Source organism: Triticum aestivum, chromosome 1B, assembly GCF_018294505.1.
Source record: "Triticum aestivum cultivar Chinese Spring chromosome 1B, IWGSC CS RefSeq v2.1, whole genome shotgun sequence".
Lineage (NCBI taxonomy): Eukaryota > Viridiplantae > Streptophyta > Magnoliopsida > Poales > Poaceae > Triticum > Triticum aestivum.
Window position 1 is genome coordinate 27,072,784 of NC_057795.1, and position 20,838 is coordinate 27,093,621.

A 20,838-nucleotide genomic window follows, 5' to 3' on the forward strand; every position below is an offset into this window, starting at 1 on the left:
TGGGAGAAGATGTTCTCGTCAACTACGATACACATGTGATGAGTTTGTCATTCTTCGATATACCGGCTTAAGCTCAAGATACTCAAGGGTATGTATGTATGCGTATGTTCATATGGTGGGAAGCTTCTCACATATTAGGTATGTGATTCATGCACCTGTTCAAAGCCTTTGAGAGGTTACTTCACCTTGTCTCCATTATGCGCCACCATAGCTCACATTGATAATGGGCAACATCGAGAAATCCAGCCGTTGAAGTACCTGTAAAGAAATGTGGGTGAAAAACACTCGTTGAATGCCAAACAGTTGCCCTCCGTTCGTCCACATATTATGGAGATTCCCAATTATGACCAACAAATAACCGACGGGGATTACAGTGATTAGGAAGGCGATGATCTCGTTGAATGCCGAATAGAAGCCCTCCGTTCGTTGAATGTCACTAGACCAAGACGATGTTGCAGCTAAAGATGAACGTGCAGTTCGACTGATAGAAAAAACAAGTAACCAACCCGTCATCCATGAAGAACAATAGGTATGATAACTCGCAAGCTCCTCCACATGCTGGAATAACCGCCAACAAGATGAAATTGGAGTTGGAGGTATTTTATTCAAGATGACACCACCATCATCGTTGAATCCACTACATAAATGACGAGAGACGGGAATCCCCTCATCTTCGTCCCGCGGTGTTGGAGGGATGGCTTGAGGAGGAGGGGAGAAGAGATTGATCAAGGGGTGGCTATGCTTTATTGTTTCAAATAATTCCTATCCCTTCTTCTATGTGTTGTGTCAGAACACACTTTGCATTTTCACTGTGGAGGAGCAGCTCGATTCAGGAAAGGGGTGTGTAGGACTCGTCAGCAATTCATACCTTTTACTGTAAAGAAAATAGATATTTTTGTTGATAACCCGAGGTCCATCACGAATATATCCACCTGTAGGTACGGTCAGATCGGATTAGTCCTTCGACCTTTATGCTTGCTAACAAAAAGCAAGTACACAAATCCCCACGCATTTTTTGCAGAAAGGATAAAAATGTAAACTAAATACAATCAAAATTTTAAAAATTAATCATGAAGCAGTTCCACATGAAATAATATGTGAGAGTGTGCGCAAACAAAGAGCACAAAGAACAAAATTTCAAACTTTATAGCATGTGCTATTATCAGCACACAAGTTATACATGTCGCTAGTCAAACTGTAGTATCTAGTCATGAATTAGTTACATAGTATATCCATCTAGTATGCAACTCAAATTGAATATTAATATAACCAATAACCCCAAAAGATCTTATCTTCACATTTAACGGATAGGAAAGAAGACTTCAGAAAGCATTCCTTTAAATTGCTTTTGGTCTTTTTTTTCTATAATATAGGATACGTAAAACTTGGGAAAATGTGACCAAATTCTGCAACCAAACATGTGCAAATGACTTGGTTTATTATTTACAACAATATACAAAGGCGAAGGGAAAAGGCGTACAGACCATTATATTTTTTATCTCTGTACATTGTGGACAAGATGAAGAAAAGTTGAGGCCAGTCGGCCAGCCGATCGTTCACTCGGGCAGCTGCTGATGGCCATGTGCATCATAAACACCTAGGCACGGCGTGCGAGCAACACAGGAAAATGCCAAATAGAGCCAACCGCATGCAACAACCAAATCTACAACTAGTGTAGGCGGTCGCATGACATGAACATCAGAGATGAAGAAGTGAGGCATTACATGACGTGGGGGAGCAAAAGAGACATGGACAGTAAGCAGAAGAGAATGGGAATGAGAAAAGACAGTCGTTTAGGCATTCGGAGTCAGACGATCCCATAATAGCACGTGAAGTGTAACCAAATGATGTGAGAGTTACTCGTGATAGACATCTTGGTTGGATTGGATGACATCAAGACATGTACAAATAGCGAAAAAACATAGGATGATGGTCATTTGTGGTAGGATGCATGCGCATGAAAAGTTAGAGAGAGCATGCACATGAAGAAGTTAGTGGGAAAGCATTTTTACATGATAGACCTACTTGATGATGTGCACAGGTTCCATGTCACGATAAATAAAGTAGTGGGGATGAATATCTTAGAGATATAGGATAGACGATATGTAACCTAGTTGATTAAGCACAAAACAAAAGTTCTATACTATACGATCAACATGCGGTCGGTTACTAACCGAAAAAGGACTGGCATCCTTGCATCACCATCAGCACCGCGCCACCAACATGGGAACCAACCATGGAAAGGCACCGCCTTTCACCTTTAGAGCACCCCCTGCTACTAAACCATGCCATGCCAAGAGCCCCAAATCGAACTACCAGGGTCGTGAGTCGGCCACCTGCCAGCCCACACTACATGTTGCCATCACTGGCAAGCCGCTTCGGTCGACCCAAGCCACCATGCCCCCATATAGGCGGTGCTCATGTCGCAAGGGAAGCATATCCATGGCAGATCATGAGGAAACCTCGCCATTGGGCAACAAAGGCATTGACATCCACAAGATCTGGGGCGAGGAACACCAAATCCGTTTGCTAGCCACCAGTGGGGTAGCCGGGAGGCTCACTACTGCCAGCGTACCCGAAACTGGGGCCGAGGCATGAGGAGGAATAGCGAGTAGACCAGATTCCGGTGGTAGCGGTGCAAGTCAGGCCGAAGCGCATCGAGAGGAGAGAGGGAGGGGCGCCGGTTCCAGGCAAACCGCAAGCCCCCGCCGCAACCGACCAGCACCCGGGGATTTGCCCTGGCGGTAGCAAGGGGATATGGATTGAGACTGGCGGTGGGGTCGCTACCGAAGTCACCCTCGGGGACAACACAAGGGCACATATGTTTGTCCACAACCAGTTATTAAAACACACCAAGACCGATTTTGGACCACGCATCAAGTAGCAACGATCCAGGATCAATGCGGCAACATGAAGGCTTCTTCCATGGACGATTGTACCAATATCCTCGCCATGGACGCCCTTGTGGAAATCCTCAACTGCCTCCATCCCAACGATCACCATCCTTGTCCACATGGTCTTCCACCACAGGCACCACCTCGTAGACACGTGCACCACCACAAGCCTGTGCAGTCGTGCCAAGGCTCTCATCATCACCGCCGAGTCCACGGAAGTAATCGATGTATCCACAGGTCGTCATGGCATGGAGTGGCGCACGTCGCACAACCGCTACAGTACACACCACGGTGGTCAGCACCCTCGACGGCCCCAACATCTAAGAGGGTGCACCCCTTTGCACCAACCCGAGCTGGCGTAGCGGCAGCCCTTTGTACAACCCGGTCCCGCTCCACCACATGCATGCACCATCACCTCTAAGAGGGTCCACAATCTGAACGAACTTGCCCAACACGGACATCTTACATGCTCAAGTAATCATTTTTATTGTTGTATACGTATCTTAAAGAGTCGAGCCAAAGTAACTCACTATCTTAACGGACTTTTAATTACACGGACTCGCTTTACTTTTCATATGATAATATGATAACGAGCTAAATGAACTTATGTCATGTGTTACACGAGTTGAGCTAAGTATTAATATGAGCTCTCGTTATCTTGAAGAATTGAGCCAAAGTAACTCACTATCTTCCCGAGCTTTTAATTAACAAATCGAGCGCAGCAGGCTATATATGGCTCAGCTTCTAGAGGCAAGACAAGCGCCCCCCTTTGGGTGTGAATATTCCTGCACCTGCATGCATGCATCTTGACCCGCGAATTATTTGAACGTCGTTCCAGTGCCTAGTTACCTAACATAGATGAGTCAACAATATTGAAGTCAATACTCGACTTACCACAGCGATCAAACTGTAAGCAAAATAGAAGCAATATATTTATTCCTTCTACCTATCATTAGAATTATTCATTTTATTTGGCAGAGGGCGAACATAAGGCGCCAGTTGTAGGACTTGAGAACGATGATCAGATAGAGATGGACCTCATAGTTTTGTATGGTGAATACAGGCTATGGACGTCCACATATAGTGGGAAACTATATTGGGAATATTCAGAGATGTCCCTTTTTTGGAAATTAGCTTGACCGCACGGCTCCACTTATACTTTTAGAGGGAAGCAGAAAGTCTGCCATTTGTCCATGCAAGTTGCTGTCTGTTGACTTTTGACTAGTCCCGATCGACCTACCACTGGCGCTAGTATAAGATCGACCTCTACAGAGTTTGTATACGACCAGAAGCTATCGGTGTCTTTGAAAACACGGTCCCTTGAGCACTGGAATAAATCCTTCAAGATACACACGGCTAACTTCTCCGAGATATATCAGGTGCGCCTTATGTCGTAATATGTTTTCCGTAAGTTGTCTTCCATACGCAATAGCTATCAAAAATTGTCTTCTCCCACGCCTATCTTGAGATCTCTCAGTGAGTGCTAAATGCTTACTCGTTCTAGCTATGCTTGTGTTGAGATCAATTGCCTTTTTTTGATGAGCGTTTGTGATCATGTAAGAATCTTAGGCCCCGTTTGGAACAGCTAACCTGAAAATGTAAGAAATAGAGAAAATCCAGGAATTGAGATGCCATGTATCCTGAAATCTAGCAGGAAACATGAAATTTAGACAACGGGAAAACTACCGAGATACCACATGATATCTTGCACAGGAAACATGAAATTTAGACACAAATCTACATCTATATCTATATCTATACCTACTAATAAAGCAAGGTACGTTTCTTGAATTTTTTCATCCATTCACCATCGATAATTTTTTTTAAGATCCGAGGTGGTACTAATTTTTTGTGGTCCATCTACTAAAAATGAAAAAAATTGTCCAGAATTTCGTACATGGGCCTGCACGCGCTAAGGCCCAGAGAAGCCACCCATTTATGTCCTGCCCACGCAGCTGGGAAATCTTATTTGTCGCACGGATCAGCATATAGTTGGAGCTTCGCATAAGTCGCACACCGTTGGACCGGTCCATTCTCTATTTCTATGTGTTCTTATTCTACATTTCTTTGTATTTTTCCCCTTTGAAGTTATTTTTTAAGTTTTCCCATGATTTTTTTATTTTTTCAGAATTTCGTTTTTTGTACACATTTTCGTTAAATCTTCAGAGTTTCCGAATTTGTTCCCTTTTCAAAAATATTCGGAACTTTTAAATATTATTCCTGTTCCAAATTTGTTCGAAATTAAAAAAATGTTCGAATTTAAAAAAACCATTAAAAAATGGATTGTCAATTTTTCTAATTTTTTTTGCGTTTTTTAAAATAATAGAAATTCGAAAAATATTCCTGTTTTCTGAAATGTTCACAAATTCAAAACAATGTTTGTGATTAAAAAAACATTATTGAAAATGGTTTTGAATGTTCAGGACAAGTTTCCATTTTTAAAAATTGTTCACAAATTCAAAAAATGCCAGTTTCTCCACCTTAATAATTTCCATTTTCAAAAAAATGCTTGTGAATTTCAAAAAACTTACTATTTCATGTTTTGTTTGCCTTTTTTCAGAAACTAAAGTTTTTTTTAGAAAAAATGCTTGCATTTTTTATAAAAAAAATAGGGGGTCACCACAACCTCAACAAAGAGGCGGACCTGAAGTAAAAAAAGGTATGAGTTGGCTAGTGGCCGCCACTCCGATCAACCCCACTACTATAAAGATCTCGCGAGCCAAACATGCCCAGTGAGACACCACATATCTCCGCTGTCTCGCCCCACTGTTCTGGAGACTGTTTTGATGGACATCAATTATCTCTCCGGATGCTTCTTGCAAAAAAAATCTCTTCCGTTGCAACGCACGAGCATATGTGCTAGTTTTTTAATATCCGAGGTGGTACTAATTTTTTGTGGTCCATCTGCTAGAAATGAAAAAAAATTGTCCAGAATTCGGTACATGGGTCTGCACGCGCTAAGGCCCAGAGAAGCCACCCATTTATATCCTGCCCACGCAGCTGGGAAACCTTATTTTTCGCACGGAGAACCATATAGTAGGAGCTTCGCATCAGTCGCACACCGTTGGACCGGCCCATTTTCTTTTTCCCCTTTAAAGTTATTTTTTAATTTTTCCCATATTTTTTTTACTTTTTAAGAATTTCGTTTTTTGTACACATTTTTGTTAAATATTCAGAATTTCCGAATTTGTTCCCTTTTCAAAAATATTCGGAACTTTTAAATTTTATTACTGTTCCAAATTTGTTCGAAATCAAAAAATGTTCGAATTTTAAAAAAACCATTACAAAATTGTTTTTCAATTTTTTTTAAAATTACTTGCATTTTTTAAAATAATAATAATTCGAAAAATATTCCTGTTTGCTGAAATGTTCACAAATTCAAAACAATGTTTGTGATTAAAAACACATTATTTAAAATGGTTTTGAATTTTCAAAACAAGTTTCCATTTTTTAAAACTGTTCACAAATTCAAAAAATGCCAGTTTCTCCGCCTTAGAAATTTCCAGTTTTCAAATTTTTTTTTGTGAATTTCAAAAAATCTTACTATTTCAAGTTTTGTTTGCCTTTTTCCAGAAATTAACGATATTTAAAAAAATGCTTGCATTTTTTATAAAAAAATAGGAGGTCACCACAACCTCAACAAGGAGGCAGACCTGAAGTAAAAAAAATGCACGAGTTGGTAGTGGCCGCCACTCCGATCAACCCCACTACTATAAAGATCTCGCGAGCCAAACATGACCAGTGAGAACATCACATATCTCCACTCTGCCGCCCCACTGTTCTGGAGACCGTTTTGATGGACATCAATTATCTCTCCGGATGCTTCTTGCAAAAAAATCTCTTCCGTTTCAACGCACGGGCATATGTGCTAATAGAAGAAAATATGAGGTTCATGTTTGGTTTCCTCCAAAATTCCTGATGAATAGCCCATTCCGTAGAGTTTTTCCAAGAAACGTGGCATGCTAATTCCTTTGTCAGACGATGTGAAAGGAAAATTCCTATAGGGATCTTATCTTCCAAAATTCCTATGTTTTTTCCTTTGTTCTAAACGGGGCCTTACTGGACCAGCTACGTGGCATATACTCCCTCCGTCCCAAAATTCTTGTCTTAGATTTATCTAGATATGGATGTACCTAATATTAAAACGTGACTTGATACATTCATATTTAGACAAATTTAAGACAAGAATTTTGGGACGGAGCGAGTATGAATAGTATGTAGTATGCGCATAGTCTCCATTTCTTTATGGTACCGAATAATCTTGTCTCTGAATTGAAGGTTTCTTGTATTTCGTTGACAGAGACATTTACTTTGTTGTAGATATCCAGTCGAAGAATATGCCTTGGCCTCATACTGCTTGGCGCACATTATGCCTCTGGAGCTGCGGTTCCTAGCTCACAGTGCCGAAGGAGGTGCGGCAAGGTTGAGATACCGTACCCATTCGGCATCGACCCCAACTGCTCTCTCATGGCGGACGTCTTCGACCTCAGTTGCGAGCTTAGAGATGGCATCCTCAAGCCATTTAGGGGGATCTTTGAGGTACTGGACATCTCCCTAACCCACAGCACTGCCAGGGTACTCAACAACATCGAGGCTTCCTGCTACAACAACACCGCCAGGAGCATGGAGCATTTTGGCTATCATGAGAGTGCGAACGGAGGGCCTTCCTCCGTCTACCGGCTCTCGGACGTCCAGAACAGGTTCACGGTCATTGGGTGTAGCGCACTCGCCGCCATGTCCATCCGGATGGCACGGGCTACCAGGGGATGGCCGTCGCCACATGTCGTGACCTGTCGGACCTTGTGGACGGGTCCTGTGCCGGCATGGGCTGCTCCCAGACCATGATACCCAAGAGGATGTACTACTACGACACAAACTTCTCGAGCTCCGTCAACACGAGCCGGATCTGGGAGTTCAACTGGTGCAGCTACGCGGTGCTCATGGAGGCTGCGGCTTTCAACTTCGACAGTATGTACATTGGCAACACCACGTTCAATGACACGTACCATGGGTGGGTACCAATGGTGGTTGATTGGGCTATAAGAGATGTGCACTCATGTGATGCTGCACAACGGAATACGACGTATGCATGCCTCAGCAGCAATAGTGTCTGCGTGGATTCTGTCAATGATTACGGGTACACATGCAACTGCTCCCAGGGATACGAGGGCAACCCTTATCTTCAGGGTGGATGCAAAGGTACTAATCCAACTAATTACTTGCTATTTTTTATTACAAAGATGTATTGATTTATTCATGTCAAACTTCCCTGTCTTTGACCTAGTTTACAATACAAATCAGTATTATTAGATGTATCATGAAACATATATAACTTTTTCATTTATTTAGTATTTACTTATTTATGGTTTTCTATGAACTTTATAAAAGATATAAAAGTTTCACTTTTGAAAAAAAATGTAATACTAATTACAAAAAGGAACGGATGGCTATCTTCGTATTGAATGTGCAGTTCACTCTGAACATATGTAAAACAGTTACCACTATGTTCAAAATTCTAATACTTATCTTTGTTCATCTTACCGCAGATGTTGACGAATGTAGTAACAACAACCCTTGTCCTTCGGGAGGCACTTGCCACAATACCATTGGAGGATACCGGTGTTCTTGCCGAGTAGGAACAAAACAGGAAGGCAATACTTGCAACCCAAATATTGGCTTGATACTAGGTAACAGAAATAGAAATGAGATCATTTTGCTATCCCTCGACCTTCAAGTCAATTGAGATTGCTTTTATGAAATATTCGGTTGCTAGCCATTTGGTGTTTTTCTGACATTGGACTGTTTTGCCTAGGCATAAGATATTCCAGTCAAAAACCATAAATATTTGTATCCCATTCATGTTAGATATAAAAAAACAAAATAGTTATTGTAAAACTAATAATATGTTTTCTGTTGACCAAAATAACACCAATAATGTTTTACTCTCTCTCTCTCTCTCTCTCTTTCTCTCTCTGAAATAATTGTCTCATCCTATCTCATTATGCAGGAGTTATAATCGGATTATTTGGGTCCATTGTTATCACCATGATTATTATCTTTTGGGGACAAATGATGATCCTAAAGAGAAAATTGGAAAAGGTTAAGCAGGAGTATTTCCGCCAACATGGAGGGTTGGTTTTGTTTGATAGGATGAAATCTCAGAAAGGTCTTGCTTTCACGATATTTTCAGAGGCTGAACTCATACATGCCACCAACAACTTTGATAGAACCAAAATACTTGGAAAAGGAGGTCATGGAACAGTCTATAAAGGGATAGTGAAGAACAACATGCCGGTTGCAATAAAAAGATGTGCATTAGTTAATGAAAGGCAAAAGAAGGAATTTGGCCAAGAGTTGCTCATTTTGTCCCAAATAAATCACAAGAACGTTGTTAAACTCCTGGGTTGTTGCCTTGAGGTGGAAGTTCCAATTCTAGTATATGAGCTTGTTCTAAATGGCACACTTTTCGAGCATATTCATGGCAAGTACCAAGCATCGCAAATCTCCTTCAGCAATCTCTTAAGGATTTCTTATGAAGCAGCGGAAGGATTGAGCTTCCTACACTCCTATGCATCTCCCCCGATTATTCATGGTGACGTTAAAACTTCCAATATTCTTCTTGATGAGAACCACATGGCCAAGGTGTCTGACTTTGGAGCCTCGATACTAGCCCCATCCGACAAAGAGCAATTTGTCACAATAATTCAAGGTACCTGTGGATACCTTGATCCCGAATACCTGCAAACATGCCAGCTAACATCTAAAAGCGATGTGTATAGCTTTGGAGTAATTCTTTTGGAGATCATTACCGGGCAGTTGCCAATGAAGCTCGAAGGGCCTAATATGCAGAAGATCTTATCATCAACTTTCCTATCTGCTATGAAGGAGAACAATCTTGATTCAGTGTTGGCTAGCCAAGTAAAAGCACAAGCGAGCATGGAGTTGTTGAAAGGGCTTGCGAACCTAGCTAACAAATGCTTAGACCTGTGTGGTGACAACAGGCCCTCCATGAAAGAGGTTGCTGATGAGCTCGCTAGACTGAGAAAGCTTCCAATGTATCCATGGGTACGGCTGGGCGTGGAGACGCATGGAGAATCTGCTAGTGTCCAGGTAATAGAATCTGACTATTATATGGGAGAAGATGAGAGCAAACACATAAATCCAAGAAGTTCTTACTATGCTAGGTGACAAAGGAATTTAGATACTACATTAAGCTACTTGCGTGCAAAACTTGTTTAGGCACAAATGTTTCTTTCTGAACCTTCTTACCATGTATATTTTTTCTTGGCTAGCATTCATCACCATATTATATATGTATTTGACGGTTGGATGTATTGGATATGAGCAATAAAGGGAAATTGTTTTTGCTAGTATGTGGAAAATCCTGAATACTTGGTGCTGTTGCAGTACTTCCATGTCTTGCTTTTGCTTTTACTTTCACACGATTTCGTCTTGAGCCGTGTAGGTGACAGTTCAAAATCATAAGGGTCTTTTTCTTTCATTGCACATGGATGCTTAAACGTCGTATACTATTGTTTTGTTATTTGATGATAGTGAAACCTCGCCCTCGGTTAAAACTAATGCATCACTAGGATGCCACGACCATGAAAAGAATGCATCTGAGGACACCTAATTGCATAAAAACTGGAGTTTAGGGATTCATTACGTGCCACATAACTTGAAATGTTCGCCTGCTTGGAACATGGGAGGTGGATAGTTGGATGGTGAAAACTACACATCGACATGGTTCAGATGAGGTGCCATATGAGAAAACTACACATCTACGTGGCTAAGGGAGAAAGTTGCACATCATTGTTAGACAGTTGCCTGGGGTAGCATCCAAAGTTGCACATTCACTGCTAGGAAGTTGACCGAGGTAGCAAATAGTGAAAGCACACCCATGGCAGGGAAAATGTTGCACATTAATTACTAGGTAGCCCTGGAGAAGGGTAGTTTGGGGGTGGAGGTGACATCAATAAAAACTGCATGTCCACGCGGTAGGCGGCAAGGTGCACATCCACTGTCAGGTATTTGCACATCGACTGCTAAACAGTTGCACAAAACGGGGACTAAATTGCACACACACAAAATTCATTGAAACATACCCGTGCAGGATTTAGTTTCGACCGCGGGGATTCTAAGGGTGAAAACATATCTTAATTTCGATGTGCCGTTTGAAAGTTATGATTTTTTAAAAATTCGAAAACTCGAACTAAATGTGTTCACACATATTCACATGGGTGCTTTGCACTTACTTTTTCTTTTTTCTATGCACACCTGTTCATATTTCTTAATATGAGTTAAAAGAGGCAAACTATTTTGATTTACAAATTAGGGGGACAACATTTTTTTTTGAGGGAACATATTTCATTTTTCAATCGGCCACTCCGGAGCACTAGTGGGCCAACGGCCACCCTCTAGATGCGGCCAAGCCCAGTTAGGACTAGTGAGGGAGACGTAGCAAGCGCTGAATAGGAAATCACGCCCAGATCCAATTCGGCGCCTTTAGCGCCGGATACAACTCATTTCACTAACGGGCGCACACCCCTTGTCGCGATTGGGCTGACACATTTTTTCTCCTTTTCTGTTTCTAAAAGGCAAAAAAGGTTACGAGAGCCAGGCATCAATCCCACGTCGAGGGACTGGAGAACAGTACGCGACAACAACCCGACAACTTAGATGACTGTGGTTACGAACGGGTTTTTAATCTTTTGATATTTATTCTGTTTATATAAATATATTTCTGTCCTATTTTTCTTTCTTTTTCAACTTTGAGATACTTTTTTATTCATGATTTTTTTCTGCAAATCGATGAACTTTTTTTAGAATTCAAAGAACTTGTTTCAAACTTGGTGAACTTTTTTTCAAACCTGATGACCTTTTTTCAAATTTGATGTACTTTTTTCAAATTTGTTGAACTTTTTCCGAGTTCAATGAACTTTTTTTAAATTCGATGAACTTTTTTCTAATCCGGTGAACTTCTTTTTTCAAATCTGATGAACTTTTCAAATTCAATAGACTTTTTTCAAATTTTGCGTTCAAAATTGATGAACTTTTTTACAATTTGTCTTACATTTTGTGTTCAAAATGAATGAACGAAACCTGCACGAAAGGAAATTACAGATGTGTTTTTCAAATCTATGAACTTTTTTCAAATTCGATGAACTTTGTTTGAAAATCGATGAACTTTTGAATTTGAGAACTTTTTGTTAATACGTGAACTTTTTTGATTTGATGAACTTTTTTTGAATATGCAAACTTTTTCTGCATGCTCATGAACTTTATCAGTTCATCTGTAATATGTGAACATGTTTTCAAATAATTAGAAAATATAAACGCTACTGTTTAATGCACAATAAATAGCGCATCTACATTTCGATTCTTTAAATATTTCGTGCTGTTAATATTCTCTAGCAATGAGCTGTCGTAGTGGTTGGCGTCTTTGTATGGAAATAGGACAGCGCCAGATCGAATCCCAAAGCAAAACAATACTATTTCAATTCGCATTTCATATGAGGGGACGTATCTTTATCTTCAACCTAATAATAAAGCACCTATTACTTCTCCCTGTTTACCGCCGCGGTATTTTTACAAAATAATTTAGTTAATTAACTCATGGTACTAATTTAACTGATTGTGACACCCCCGATTCAATCATACACTAATCATGCACGCAAATATGTATGATCAAGATCAGGGACTGACGGGAAGATATCACAACACAACTCTAAAAGTAAAATAAGTCAACAAGCATCATAATACAAGCCAGGGGCCTCGAGGGCTCGAATACAAGTGCTTGATCATAGACGAGTCAGCAGAAGCAATAATATCTGAGTACAGACATAAGTTAAACAAGTTTGTCTTAAAAAGGCTAGCACAAACTAGGGGTACAGATCGAAAGAGGCGCAAGCCTCCTGCCTGGGATCCTCCTAAACTACTCCTGGTCGTCGTCAGCGGCCTGCACGTAGCAGTAGGCACCTCCAGTGCAGTAGGAGTTGTCGTGGACGGTGGCGTCTGGCTCCTGAGCTCCAACGTCTGGTTACGACAACCGAGAAGAAGAGGAAAAAATAGGGGAAAGAGGGAGCAAAGCAACCGTGAGTACTCATCCAAAATACTCGCAAGCAAGGATCTACACTACATATGCATGGGTATATGTGTAAAGAGGCAATATCGGTGGACTGAACTGCAGAATGCCAGAATAAGAGGGGGATAGCTAGTCCTATCGAAGACTACGCTTTTGGCAGCCTCCGTCTTGCAGCATGTAGAAGAGAGTAGATTGATGCCCTCCAAGTAACATCGCATAGCATAATCCTACCTGGCGATCCTCCCCTCGTCGCCCTGTGGGAAAAGCGATCACCGGGATGTCTCTGGAACTTGTCTGGGTGTGTTTTATTAAGTATCCGGTTCTAGTTGTCATAAGGTCAAGGTACAACTCCAAGTCTTCCTATTACTGAAGATCACGGCTATTCGAATAGATTAACTTTCCTACAGGGGTGCACCACATAACCCAAAACGCTCGATCCCTTTTGGCCGGACACACTTTCTGGGTTATGCCTGGCCTCAGAAGATCAACACGTCACATCCCCACCTAGGCACAACAGAGAGGTCAGCACGCCGGTCTAACTCCTATGGCGCAGGGGTCTGGGCCCATCGCCCATTGCACACCTGCACGTTGCGAGGGCGGCCGGAAGCAGACATAGCCTCCCTAATACAAGAGCAGGCGCTCCAGTCCAATCCGACGCGCGCCGCTCAGTCGCTGATGTCAAGAAGGCTTCAGCTGATACCACGACGTCGAGTCACTACTAGGGAAAAGCCTATACACAGAATCTTACCAGCATCGCTCCTCAAAATACGACGCTACTACTATTTAGCAGCAGCGCGTGCGAGCAAAACGCGTTGCTAAAAGGAAAAATAGCAGTAGCGCGTGCACTCTATACTGCGCTACTGCTCTAATTGCCATGACCTCGCAATCCAGCTAGTTATAGCAATAGCGCGGTTGTAGCGCCCTATATTGAACCGCGCTACTGCTATAGAAGTTAGCAGTAGCGCACTTTTTCGAAAACCGCTACTGCTAAGATCATCCCACAAGTTTAGTCCCACCTAGCTCCATGAACAGGGTGTTTACCACCTTAAATATGTTACTTCTGAAACTATCACAACCAGTTGGTCTTCACTGAACTCTATGTGTAGAATTTGTGGCCGCAATATGAGTCCTCTCCGGTTCCTACCGGAGTGGACTCATATTGACAATTCAGATTGTACACAAAAAGATCATTGATGGCCAATGTATTTTTGCATTGACGTATTTTTGTATACTTAAACTTAGCAGTAGTTCTTAGCGCGCATCACCGCACAACGCTACTGCTATTCAGATTAGCTGTAGCGCGTTTTGCCAAAACGCGCTACAACTAACCCTACCTTATCCTCACGCGCGCGGCCGACCCTCTCTCTCACTCACTCTCCCCCTCTCAGTCACTCTCGCCCGCGCCGATAACAGTCATCGTGCGTCACCGCCGCCGCCTTCTTCCGTCCGCCGCCGAGGTAATCCCTCCTTCCATCCCTCCTCCTCTCACCCCGCCCTCCTCCCTCCTCCTCGCACCGCGCCCTCCTCCCTCCGCCTACAGCCGCCCCTCCTCCCTCCTCCGCCGGCAGCCCTTCTCCCACCGCCCTCGACCTCACCGCCGCCACCCGAGCCCACCCAGCACCGTCGCCTCCCGATCCCGATCCCGCCCTCGCCGCCCCTACCTCTTCGTCGCCCCCACCCCCTTTCTCTCTGCTTAGTTTGTACTAGATGTCGTTTAGTAGTAGTAGATGTTAATTTAGGGTTCATAGATAATGATTTTTAGTAGTAGTAGATGTCAATTAGTAGTAGTGATGGTACTAGTTAACTAGGGCAGTATGATTAATAGTAGTTGTAGTTGAACTACTTTAGTTGTAGTTGAACAAGTTTAGTAAGTAAATTAATAAATTAGTTGAACTAGTTGAATTAATAGAACTAATGTATTTTTAGTAAGATAACTAATATAACTAGTTGAACTACTTTATTTTTAGAAAGAGCTAGTTTTTTTTTCTATTTATAGTAAGTTTATATTTAGTAAAAAATAGTTGAATTAATAAAACTAGTTGAACATGTCATATTTGTTGTTATTTTTTTAGTTTAAGCAATTATTAGGGATGTATTAGTGATAACTTATACGATTTTTGCTTTTGCAGAAATCAAGGAGCCCCTCCATCACCCCCACCGTCGTCCCCATCACCGACCCCTCCGACCTCGAGGTGAGACGAGCCAAATATCCATGTATATCTTATGTTGCTCAAATAGGATATGTGGTTGCCCAAGTGGCCGTTCATGTTCAGTTTACGCTTCCGAGTGGCCTATGTTTTGCCGGAGTGTTGATTAATTTCCGTTCCGGCAAATTTCAGGCGCTCGATATGTCCTTTTTTAGCAAAGGTCATGCCAGATTTTTCCGTGAATTCTGGCATGACTTGTGCTAGAATATGTAGGAAATATCGAGTGGCCTAGATTTTCTCAAAAAATAATGATCTAATTTAGGTTTTTAGTACATATATTTAATTGTACAAGTTTAATCTTTGAATGATGAACGTAGGAAATGTCGTACTCGGACGACGACAGTCTCCCAGGGGAGTGTAGCTGGTGCCACGACGATCGAGGTATGTGCGACAGGTTCGTTGAGCTGGAGAAGATCGGCGCTTCAGCATTAAGCTCGAGGAGACCTTCGATGTTGAAACGGTATGCAACAACGACAAGTGTTTTTTTCTTAATTAAGCATGACTTCAACTATTTCAACATCTAATTTTCATCTTTTACAATTCGACTAGTTTATCCCATGCCATGCAAGACGCTATGTCTTGGAGAGGATGGGTTTTGAAGACCATGAAAATTTTGAAACAAAGAAAATACACCTAAGGACACATCATGATATGGATTTTGAAGTAAATCTGTGCAATGCTCAGAGCGTAACCTATTTTGGTTGCCAAAATTTGGAAGCACTTTGCAAAATGTATAGTTTTTATGAGGGTATGATTGTCACCATTGATCTTGGTGATCCTGACATCGAGGAAGACAATATGGACATTTGGGTCCTTGTTGATATACTTCCGATTGTACCGCTATGTGAGTTTCTCAAACATAGTTATTAACTAATTTATATTGTTTATTTCAAAATAGTTGACAGCTTATTTTCATTGACAGCTTATTTTGATTCTTCAAAGACTGTGCGGAAGATGGTAGACAAAACCCACTACACCGATGGCTCCGAATTAACTTATAAGGAGAAAAATCATCTGATCGCATTTTGTACTCTTCTTGAGGATTACAATACCTATTATCGAACTCCTCCAAATTATGGTGAATAAGTGCCACTAGTGCACGTGTTGAACCACGGTAACTTCTATGGAGATACCCTGGTAAGATTTTTTACTATTACGACATCCGTGCATCTTTTGCATACTTCTAAAACCAGTACATCATTGCTAACTAAGAAGTTATTACTATGTTTTTCAACAGAAACTCTCGATGGATTGTGTGCCTCATCTGATGTATCTGAATGGTCGCCTTACAGTTTTGAACATACTGCCAGGTAAATCTAGGAAGCTCACCTGTGCATATCAAATTTCTAAAACCGGTGAACACATGCTCATCAAAGAATGGAAAAAATGTTTGGACATTTGCAAGGAGGTTCTTGGATGTAACATTCAGCGAAAGGCAAGAATTGGAGACAGGATAATCTCCATTCTTCATAATGGAGAGTCCGGGGCTATCTTGTTTTTTGCTATTTTACCTTAGAAAATATAGTAGGTCCTAAGAGAATGTAGTAGGTTCTATGAGGTACAATATGTTTATTATGTGGTAATGTGTTAGAGTTGATGATGAGGAGTACTTGTGATTACGACTAGTGACCAATTTGCTATGTGATGTCATTGATGAAAACAATGATCTTAAGGAGGTGTTATATGATAATGATGTATTATGATGATAAGTTGTTAATGATATGATGATGATGATGATATTATTATATCATTGGGTGAAAGAACCGCGGATTAGTTTCAAGTGGATGGACATCCACTTGAAACTAGTCCACGGTTCTTTCACCCCGTGATGTAATAACTCATTATGATGTAAAAACAATCTCTAAATTCCTGTTGTATGAAAACTTGTGTAAAGGTGTATGAATACAACATGAAATAAAAAAAATATGAAATAATAGTAGTAGCGTGGGCAAGGAGAAGCGCTACTACTAATTGCCAGTAGCGCTCCTCTGGAGAAGCGCTACTACTAGGTCGATTTATCAGTAGCGTGGGTCTAGGCACGCTACTGCTAAGCTTTAGCTGTAGCGCAGTATCAGTAGCGCTCCTGCCCGCGCTACTGATAGGCCTAAAACCCGCGCTGCTGCTAGGCTTTTCCCTAGTAGTGAGTGCCCATAACTGTTCCCGCCTAGTTGGTTAGTGCATATAGGCCAGTGGCCAGACTCAAATCAAATACCAAGATCTTGTTAAGCCTGTTATTATGAAGTAACCACAGACGCCGACCAGCGCCAGGCCCACCTCTCTCCTAGGTGGTCTCAACCTGCCCTGTCACTCCGCCACAAAGTAACAGTCGGGGGCCGTCGGGAACCCAGGCCCACCTCTACCGTGATGGAGCCACCTGCCCCTTCAGCCCCCACATCGGAATCACTTGCGGGTACTCAACGAGCCGACCCGACTTTAGTCACCACCTGAATAGTATTTATGTATAGTATATACCCGTGATCACCTCCCGAGTGATCATGGCCCGATAGTATAGCATGACAGACTGACAAAAATGTAGGGCCACTAATGGTAAACTAGCATCCTATATTAAGCATGTAGGATTGCAGGTAAAGGTAACAACAGTAGTAGCAAGGACAGGCTATGCATCCGGATAGTTTTAACGGAAAGCAGTAACATGCTACACTACTATAATGCAAGTAGTAGAGAGAAGAATAGGCGATATCTGGTGATCAAGGGGGGGGGGGCTTGCCTAGTTGCTCTGGCAATAAGGAGGGGTCGTCAACCCCGTAGTCGAATGGGGCAGCAGTAGCGTCGGCCTCGTAGTCTACCGGAGAGAAGAGGGGGAAGAAACAATAAATATAATGCAAACATAAGCATCATGAAGCAAGACATGTCAATGAGCGGTGCTAGGTGTGCCCTAACGCGGTAGTAGGTGATACCGGCGAAAGGGGGAAACATCCGAGAAAATATCCCCGGTGTTTCACGTTTTCGGACAGATGAACCAGAGGGGGAAAGTTGCCTGTTCGCTATGCTAGGGATGTGTGGCGAACGAACGGGCTGCGTATTCAGATTCGTCTCGTCGATCTGAGCAACTTTCATGTATAAAGTTTTTCCATCCGAGGTACCATTTATTTTATATTAATTTTTAAATATTTAATCATTTTAAGAATTTATGTAATTATTTTATATCAACATTATCCAGAATAGTGTATGCTGACGCCATCACGACGTAGGCATGACGTCAGCTGTCATCAGGGCGTTGACTTGGTCAAACTAACGTGAGGGTCCCGCATGTCATTGACTAATTAGTTAACTAATAGTTAATTAGGTTAATTAGTGATTAGATTAATCTAATTATGATTAATTAAGTTTACTAATTTTTTAATTAATTAATTAATTATTATTTTTACTATGGTTATCTTTTTGAATTCTTCGTTTTTTATAAAAAACATTCTGGGCGTGGGGCCCATCTGTTATAGGCCCCACGGGCCTTGGCGGGTTTGGTCCAGCGGGTGCGGCCGCACCCGAGCGAGTACTCGCCCGCAGGGCGGGGCGAGGCCGCCGGGGCACCGACGGCGGGGCACGCCGGCGCGACCAGCCGGGGCCACGATGGCCGAAGGCGAAGGGGGGCCGGTGCGGCCAGTGGCACGCGGGCGGGTGCGGTGGCGCGACCGCGGGAGGAGGAGAAGGCGGAGACGAGGCGCGCCGAGGCACGGGGCCATGGGGCGCCGGCCAGAGGGGGATGTGGGTGGGAGGCCGGAGTGGCCAGAGTGGCGTGGTGGGGCTGCTCGGTCAAGGGAATGCAGGAGCAATGGTGGGCCAGTGGCCGGAGTGGCCACGGGCGGCTGTGGCAGCCGCAGTAGTGGCGGCTGCGGGCGCGGTTAGGCGTGATGTGGGATCCCAAGCGAGGGCGAGAAGGGGAGGCACCGATGCGCGGATGCGACGAGCGGGCGTGGCCGGTGCGAGGGTGCACGACGATGGTGACCAGCGCGATGCGGGGAAGAGAAGAGGAGGCCGGGGGCCTCAACACGATTCGTAGGAATGGGGCAGTGGTGGTTGAGGACGAGGATGGTGACGAGCGGCGGAGGGGAAGCAGGCCGACGGGGAGGAGGAGGCAGTCGGCGGGGGAGCTCCGGGTACCGGCGTCGGCGTCGACGTGCAGGGGCGAGGGGATCGAGAATCGTGCCGATCCAGATCCAATCGAGGGGGGAAGTGGGGGAGCAAGTGGGGTGACGGGGGGAAACGTCTAGGGTTTCGGGGGTTATGCGGAGTGCTGGGGTGGCCGGCTGGACTCTTGCCCAGTTGGGCTGGTGGCCTTCTGGGCCGAAGCCCTCGGGGGGGGGGGGGGAGGGTTGTTTCCCTTTTTTTGTTAGTCTTAGATTTAGTTTTTTTATTTTCTTTATTCCCTTTTCGATTTTAATTTGATTTAAAATATTTATGCATTCTGTAAAAGTTTTTTCCTTTACCTTAAATACCTAGGCATTATTTGGCACACTCCGAACATTTTTGTTTTAATGCTTGAATTTTTTTTGATGTTTGACAAAAATTTAAATTCAAATTTGAACAGTTTTGATCCAATGCGAGATTATCAACAGTAACCGAGATGACGTGGCATCGTTAACGCATGATTAATGTAGCCTAATTATCCGGGCGTCACAAATCTCCTCCACTACAAGAAATCTCGTCCCGAGATTTAAGCGGTTGGGTAAGGGGGAAAGGTGCTGTTAGCGATAAACCTAGCGAGTCTTCTCGGCCTTGGCTGCCCTTTTGAAGCCCTTTTGTTGATGTCTTCATTTCTCTTCTTCAAGTCACCATGATGAAGTCATCATCCTTTCTTCGGGATCTCCATCGTCCTATGAATGCGACCAAGGGGAAAAACTCCGAGAGAACGCACCTCCACAAAGCTGGGCATCTGATGGTGAACTCAATGGGAAATACACAAGGTACCCCACGAGTTGTATTTCAGTGAATTCGTTGAGTGCAATATACGCTGGTACCAAAGTTTCATACGGGTAGGCAATCATTCGATGACTAGACAGAAGCTGGAATGGGTGTTTGAACAACGAGAATAACATGGTGTTTGATTCCAGGATGAATAATGGTATAGCATTTAGCTCGTGAATCACATACGAGGCCAGGTGCAAAGGATACATTAGAATACGAGTTGTAAAGAAGAGTCAGGTTTCGACCCAGTGGGCCTCTGGGTTATGGGCCAACCATGTGGGTTAAAAGTAGAAAGGGTGCTGACAACTTGCACAATCATGTAAGCAAGGCCAGTCAGAGGATAGCCTGTCAGTTATGTCGGCAACATCATCAGTACCAAGGGCGAGGGACGAAGAGAACCATTTCCTGCTCGTTGAACGAGGCAGACCAATAGGCAAAGTTCTCGTCCATCGTTGTTACCGGAATTCCGTCAACAAAAGCAACAAGGTCTTACTGACACGGTTGTACACCAAGGTGTTTTCATAAGCAGAAGAATATTATTGCTTAGATCATATAGATCACGAGAAAGGTTAAACAAAACAATGGAAAGGAAAATGTGTTTAAACACATATTTCAGGGGTTTGCCCTTCCCAAGGACAAGCAGAGCATGATATCCATGACAGGATATAACATAGAAAACCCTTTAGAAAAGGGGGGAAGAAATTTCATGACATTACCCATACAACAGTGT

At 43.0% G+C, this 20,838-nt stretch overlaps 1 pseudogene; it reads left to right on the plus strand.

The window, feature by feature from the left end:
* Nucleotides 1–3,013: 3,013 nt before the first annotated feature.
* LOC123076291 (wall-associated receptor kinase 2-like) lies at nucleotides 3,014–10,082 on the plus strand (annotated as a pseudogene).
* Nucleotides 10,083–20,838: the final 10,756 nt, after the last annotated feature.